The sequence below is a fragment of the Pundamilia nyererei genome, unplaced genomic scaffold (assembly GCF_000239375.1).
Source record: "Pundamilia nyererei isolate P.nyererei 1_Seehausen unplaced genomic scaffold, PunNye1.0 scaffold00140, whole genome shotgun sequence".
NCBI classification, from domain to species: Eukaryota; Metazoa; Chordata; class Actinopteri; order Cichliformes; family Cichlidae; genus Pundamilia; species Pundamilia nyererei.
The window spans coordinates 1,033,191-1,040,974 of NW_005187541.1; positions in this window are offsets into that span (position 1 = coordinate 1,033,191).

Here is a 7,784-nt window from a genome sequence, read left to right on the forward strand (position 1 = left end):
AAATGTGCTTGGTGAGTTTATTGGTGAGCTTCATGCGATCCACATGTGCATCTCTGAAGTGGGAGGCACAGCCGCGCTTTGTGACTTCATAGAGAGAGGATCGTCAGGACCTAACCGCCTACACCTGAGAAAGGTGTCCCGTCTCACACACAGTCACACCTTTAACGATCTGTCATTTGTTAGAGAGCCGTTGTCCTCGTGTTTTGAAGATCCGTCACAGCTGTTAGTAAAGTTTGAGCTGGCTACCAAACTGGTTATTATTATTCTTTCACTTTTTCCTGTTTAACTTCATACAGGGACACTTGATAAGCAAATAAATGTTGTGGTTACCGTGTTTTTACCCAGCTCAAGACACACTCTCACCCTCGAGTGTATGTTGGAGGACAGCTTTGTTTGTGCAAAACAGATTAAAATCCTTTTTTTCCATCAGATCTCGAGAAAGTCGTGCTTGCCTTTGCAGCTTTGTTACTGGACGAGTGTAACACACTGAACGCAAATCATCTTTTGCTCTTTTGGTCCATAGACAAAAGATCACATTACTCCAAGGTTTGCACTCGTGTAGGATCCCTGTGTATTAGAGTCGAGTGTAAAATGGTCGTGCACCTGCATATGCGATAGAAGTGCTGTGCTCGTACACTCCTGCAAGATCCTAAAAGTCTGCATCCCAGTAAAGAGTCTGAGTTCCCAGTGTTTTAGGGAGCAGATAATAACTTTTTTGTAGATGTACAGTTGCACCTCTAGACTAAAGGTCCAGGTGAAGGTATAGATAGGATTTAAATGAAGAGCTCAAGCAGGCGAAATATTAAAAATCAAGCCTTTTAATTCAGCTGACAGCAAAGTTCAAACATATAAACTGAAAAACAAGCCGAGGGAGCTCATCAAAACACTTTAATAAAGACACAGGTAGGGAACAAGGTACAATTAAAAGCAAAGAAGAGGTGAAGACATTCAGAGAGTAGGGAAAAACAGGAAGTAAAACTGGCCCTCCCTGAGCCTGGTTATGCTCAAGGTTTCTTCTTGTTAAAAGGGAGTTTTTCCTTCCCGCTGTTACCAAGTATTTGCTCAAAGGGGCCCGCCTGATTGTTGGGATTTTCTCTCTATTGTAGGTATAAAACTGAACTAAATTAGTGCGTCGCCTGCTAGAATAAGTTTGAGGCCCACAGAGCTGGAGTAACACACCTTCAGCGTACACACACACTCACACACAGACCTCACTTTTAGGCCCACTTAGTGCTCCAATGGGCACATCCATCTCACTCTCTCGGCACACACCGCTAACACGGACCCTCGAGTGGACAGCTCTGTTTGTGCACACCAAAAACAAAGTCCTATCTCGCTCTCTCTCTTTGTTAGACTCAGGGTGAGAGTTCATTTGCTGAAGAAAAGCGGGGTCAGATGCATCGATTTGGCCTTGTGACCGAGCGGGGAGGAGGAGGAGGAGGGTCTGCAGGCCTGACCTCTTCGTCACTGTTGCAGTTTTTGCTCTGAGGCTGAGGTGTTTACTCAAGCAGTGGGGGAACACGAGGATATCAACTTACCCCTCTGCTCAACTGGGAGCTAACCAGGCTTCCTATTCAGGCCGCACTGTCAGTCAATATCTTCCTCTATTCATACAAAGGTCAGCGGGCAGATCCCGGGGCAGCGAGGCCGGCCGACGCTGAGGCCCGCGCTCTGTTTGTGTGGTAACCCCACTGCTCTCAGATAGAGTCCACCGAGAGGGGCTTTAAGTCCTTTTTAATCATTTCTTTCTGATTTATTATAACCTGGGCCGTAACTCGATGGAGCCGGGCCCTCCTCCTCCTCCGGAGATCTGAGAAGGTGTTGACACGTCGAAAAAGAAAGAAGAAAATGAATCATTGCTGAGTCTGAGTTTCTCTGAATGTTGTGCGATTGTTGTCGAACACATGGCAAAGGACACGCACAGTCGGCTGCGCTTTGATGTGGAGCACATGCGTTTTACATTTAATCTGATTGCAGTGTCACTCTGTGTGTGTGTGTGTGTGTGTGTGTGTGTGTGTGTGTGTGTGTGTGTGTGTGTGAGTGAATCAAAGGGAGACGAGGCTTAGCCCGGGACACGGTGGGTGACCCTGACAGTGTGAAACGCAACCTGACAGGACAACAGGGAGGGTATATAACCACAAAGTCTCCACAGCATGTGTGTTTCACTGTGTATGTGTGTGTGTGTGTGTGTGTGTGTGTGTGTGTGTGTGTGTGTGTGTGTGTGTGTGTGTGTGTCTGGTCACTGCAGGACATAGCTCGCCCACATCTGAGTGGCAACACAAACAAGGTTAGCAGGTAACAACACATCTGCAAATCAAAGATCTCATAACGGGACTTCAGAGTGGGAAAGTTAGAGCAGAGGACTTCTCATCAACACACACACACACACACACACACACACACACACACACACACACACACACACACACACACACACACACAACCACACACAACCACACACAACTGGGAATTCGCAGGTAAAGGCTGCCCTCCAGTGGAGAAACAGGTGCACTATCTTGTCAACTATTCAGTTTTTAAAGTCCTGCAAACTAAATCTTTATTTCTAAATATTTTTATGGAAGATTCTCTTTCTAAAATTATTCATTTGACTTTTATAAAAACTCATAAGAGTCATGCACATCCTTGGTTAACATAGGATGGACGGTGGATCAAACAAATTGAGCCGTTCTACATAAAATGAGACAAATCTGCGAAGAGCTTTAAAAAAAAGTAAAGAAAAAAAACATTAATGAAACCAGGCAAAACTGTACCTTCATACTGAGTGCGTGAATATATTTGAAGTACATATCAGTGGGCTGAAATGCAATTTTTCTGGCATTTCTGATCCCTCGTAACCTCGTAATAGGAGCTAGCCAGATTTTCAGGGTTGAAAAACACATTTAAGCCATGTGGGATGGATGGCTACTCTGAACAAGTCAGTTCATATGAGACGGCTCCTTCACAGGAGCAAACTTTTAATACCGGCTTCATCTTCTGGCTGTGGCTTCCTCTGGGTTAAAATAATTTTCTGATTAGTCCTGAAGTAGTTTTTTTTAAATCCTCGAAGGACGTTGATCTCTGAGGGTTTCAGGATCAGTCTGTTCAACTTGGGATGATTTTCTTTTGTCTCTTTTACTTATTTTACTAAACTTTAGATCAGCTTCTGTGATGCTTTTGTTTAGATATTGACTTTTTGGGTCCATTTATGAAACAAAACAAATCAGATTATGAATAAAACTGTAACTATATCTATCCACAGCAACGAAACACAGACAGATAAGAAATCAATGGATAACTTCCACCTGCAGCCTTGTTGATTATTTGATAATTTACGTAAGATTCAGCTGGTCACTCTTTGCCATAACATTCGAGCGGTATGGAGATGATCTTCATCTTCTTCATTTTTTCTTTCTGATTTGTACATTTACTCTGGAATGAAATTTGAAAGTTTTCTACCCTTTATCTATAATTTTTATTATCTTTCTTGGCCTTTTTTGTCGCTCCGTGATCTTGTCCTCCTCTCCCTGAGGGGTTTCCATCTGCCATCAAGACCTGGACTTGGTTCAATGCTGTGTAGGAGCTCCAAAGTGCAATCAGTGTCTTTGCTGTAAATCAGAAACACTCCTGGTCCTCGTCTGATTGGATCCCAATCATCTTGAAGCACAAGCGAAAGAGAATAAACACATTTTATGAATAAAAATGTTCAGAGTCACGATATGTGGAAGAGAACAGGATGGCTTTTATGTGGATGTTTTCTGATCTTACTGACTAATGCACATGTTTCACCAGCACTGCAACATGTGGAGGTAACGCTGGGGATATTTTGGTAAAACCACCCAAAATCGTACCCCTAATGACATCATGATTTCTCTAAATTGCTGCAAGACGTTTTCCTGACTTTCTTTGGAGAAGTATTTTATGTTGGAGCAGCTCTGAGAACTGAGTGCATAAAATAAAAGATTTCTTTATGCCTCAGGATAATTTGAGCACTTGTTATCGGCTGCTGTAGTTCGCTAAGGTGAAACTAATCGATACAGCCGGAGTTCACAACTACAGGCATCTCATTGTGGTTTCTAAGGAAAGGTAAAGGTAAAAAAAAACTCAAGAAGAATGGAGAGAAAACCCTGATTAACAGACAGTCTGTGGAAACTGGGAACTATGAGGATGTGGACACATTTCAACAGAAGCAAAACAGTAAAAAAAAATCTGGACATATGTGAAATGTTAGTTTGTGCTATCGAGTAGAAAAAATGCAAAAAGGAAAATTTTCTGTTAAAAAAAACCTCTGTGATAAATTACTGACAGACAGTCTGATTACAGCTAACACAACATAGAGTACAAAATCAGTTTCTTAGCAGCAGGTTAGAGCTGAGCATAAAAAAACATGTTAATTTCACTGAATTTAGCTTTATGGCTGCTGCCATATTATCAGTGTTGTTTTTGGTCAATAATAATTATCTGTTTATTAATTATCTGTATTTAGCAATCAATAGCAACAAAATGCTACCATTGAGGCTTCTGAATGTGGAGTCCAGAAACCCGTGCATGACATCACAGCTGCTGTGGCTGCTGACGTTTTGGGTGATTGAGGATTCAAGCTGCTGGGCCCACTGAGTCATTTTATGAAGCTTCAAAATGTTTTCAGACTCTTATTGTGAAGCCATGCTGCTGGAATAGATGCAGCATGTGGTTTAGCACTGTCTTGCTGAAATATGCCATACCTTCCCTGAAAACATGTCTTCTCAATGGGACGTGTCTTTCAGCACTGATGGTCTTTTTCCAGATGTGCAACCTACCAACTCCACAGGCACTGATGCAACCCATTACTATCAGAGAGGCAGGGTCCAGAGGACGTGTTGTCCACGTTCAGAGCATTTCAGACTTTGTAGACACAGTTTTCTTTTTGTAGCTTGATGAACCTCTTCCCATTTAAGCCCACACCGAGTAGCAGACCTTCAGACTGGTCTCCTCAGCACCGTGACAGATAAAAACTATCAAAGACTCTTCTCTCTGATTTAACCTGTTAGCAGTCGGACGTACCGCCCACGGTACATTGGATGGTTTAGGGGACTAATTGTAAATTTGTAGGACTGCTAAGGGGTTAAACTCATCATCAGTGTCCTGGTCGCTGTGCAAAGCTTCTTCTACTGTGTTTCCTGCTGCTAAATCTGTTCAGGGTGATGTTTGTCCTGAGTTTGTCCAACACCTCCATCCCTCAGTGTCTGTCACAGAGGATCCCTGTTGGGTCGTTTAGCCCTCTTGTATCTTTGGCGTTCCCGGCTCCGTTTGTGGACCGACGGGAACAGCTGCTGCTGGCTCTGATCAAAGCAGACTGGGGCCTGAGCACCGTCAGTCCCTGTGTTCAGCAGGGCCATTCTGTTTGGGATTATCACACCTGTGGTTCAGGGATTAATCCCAGCAGAGACATGGGAACCAGGAACAAGAGGCTCCCGAGAATGGCTGCACTACCTGAGTGCATGCTGGGAGTTTGGCCCCATAAATTGACTTTTTCATTTAATGATCAGTTGATTGTTCTAAATTAGTTTGGATCTAACCGATAAAGAACATTTTCAGGGAAACTGCAGAAACATGCAAGTCTGAAACTGAATAAAGTGTTTGTCATAGCCTGTATTTAAAAGATGTAACCTGTGTGACATCACCGAATGGTTTGTGAGGTTGTGCGTTTGAAGGCTGAGCGTTTTGGCTCTCAACTTTTTGAAACCAGAGGTCTGCAGCGTCTTTGGGTCTGAAAAGTGAAACCAATGCTTTAGACTTGCAGTGTTTCCAATGACCAGCAGGGGGCGTTTCTGTCTGATTCTATGGGAGTCTGAAAAAAATGTACCTCCTTCTCACCCAGCTTATAACCTCAGTTATTTCTTGCTCAGTCATTAATTTTAAGTCTTAATGAATGCCATACAATTTTTATTTTATAAATTCTGATCATATTAGAGGGGAAAGGAGGAGAAACCAGAGCAAACTAGTGCATGCTAGTTGGCTAACAGCAACTGAAGTTTCAAAATAAATGCCAGGGGATTGTTTGCTACTGAAGTATTCATGTTGTTGTTCCAGACAGATGAAAAAAACAAAATAAAACTGAAAGAATGCCAAAGAAACTCTACATATATGTAACAAATGTCCATAAAAAGTAAACACAAGCCAGCTTGAATTAATTCAGTGATGCACGGATGCGTTTCAATTTTAAAGAATGACACAGAAAACACTCAGACCTACTTTGAAACAATCATTCGTGTCTAAAAGGAACTGCATTGAACATATTTCAGGTCTTTCGGTGTCGTGATTCTTCAGCATGTCGCCCTCCACTCACTGTGGAGACGAAATAATGATCTAAATGAATGGAAATGTCATTGACTGAACACATGAGGTCTTTACTAGTTTGGTATTTGCTAAAGTCTGACCTCCGACCTTTGAGCGCGATTCCAGCGGCGTCATGTGTCCACACACGATCAGGCCGAGCAGAAAATCCTCTCCTTGTTTGCTTAGCTTGTTCGACTGTTTCCCGCTCTGTTCCCTGTGAGCCCGTCTGTCCAACAGCTTTAAGTCCTGGCTGGCTTCACCCTCCACCCCCCACCCAGAAGGTCAGGCGTCTGAACCCATCACACACACACACACGTATGTAAAAACACACCAAATACCACTAATGCCACTTGTGCAGCAGCACCTTTTCTCTCACATTGTTTGACAAACATGGGCTTAACCCTGTAGGACCCTTAGAGACACACACTTCATTAAAGCAGCCACAAAGGCGGCATCTTAAAAACACTCTTCATTTTTCCCAATTTACCTCGCAGCTGCAGACGAGGGACAAATTAAAGGAAAAACTTGAACTTTTAACCCTACAGTGAGGAGATTCGGTGTCTCTTGCAGGGTTTGGGTCCCACATTTGTGTCCTAAGTGGTGTCATCTTCAGTAGATCAACCAAAATGAGCTGAAAATATGATTGATTAATTTGATTTTCCTGTCGTGTCATGACTAAATCAATACGCCCAGCTCAAACAGCCTCATAAATACCAATAAAAAAAAAGTTGATCCGAGGAGAACTATAACCTACAATTACTGAAGAAATAATCCAATAAACCAGTTTTTTTTAACTCACAAGTGACCGAGCTACTTTATTTTAATGGCTGTTTGGGTTTCTCACACCTGTACCTTGTCCTTTATTTGTGATGGTTACTCTAAAATATTCTAATGCAAAATTAATCACAGTTTTCAATAATGTAAAATAAGCTAAAACCCCCACAAATTGTGCTTTCTGTAATCCAGTACGCTTGTATTATTTTAACATCAAAACACCGATGAACCAGTAACTCCATAATACTTTGATCAACAACAAATTACTTCCATGCTTCAGTTTCAAGCTAAATGTGAACAAACATCTGGTTTACAGATGTGGAAGTCTTCAAGATTTTTGTGCAAAAAGATGAAAAAAAATATTTAGATTCATGAAATATCTGAAAATTGTGCTAAAAGAGAAGTTTATTTATGTAATAATAACTACAGAGAAATTACAATAAGATCAGAAGACTGCAATATTAAAGAGAGAGAGACGCATATTTCACACAGCTCTGCATTATCCGCACCATTAGCCTCAATCAGTTTAATCAGGTCCTGTAAAATCTAAGAAAAGATGCAGAAGGTTGGTTGATACATTCATGGTGGGTTATTAATCATGTTCATGAATAATAACATCCACAAACAGCAAAAAACATGGACATATCTTCAAGATCAGTAAACTGAAGCCAGTGTGGACGTGACTTAAATCTGCT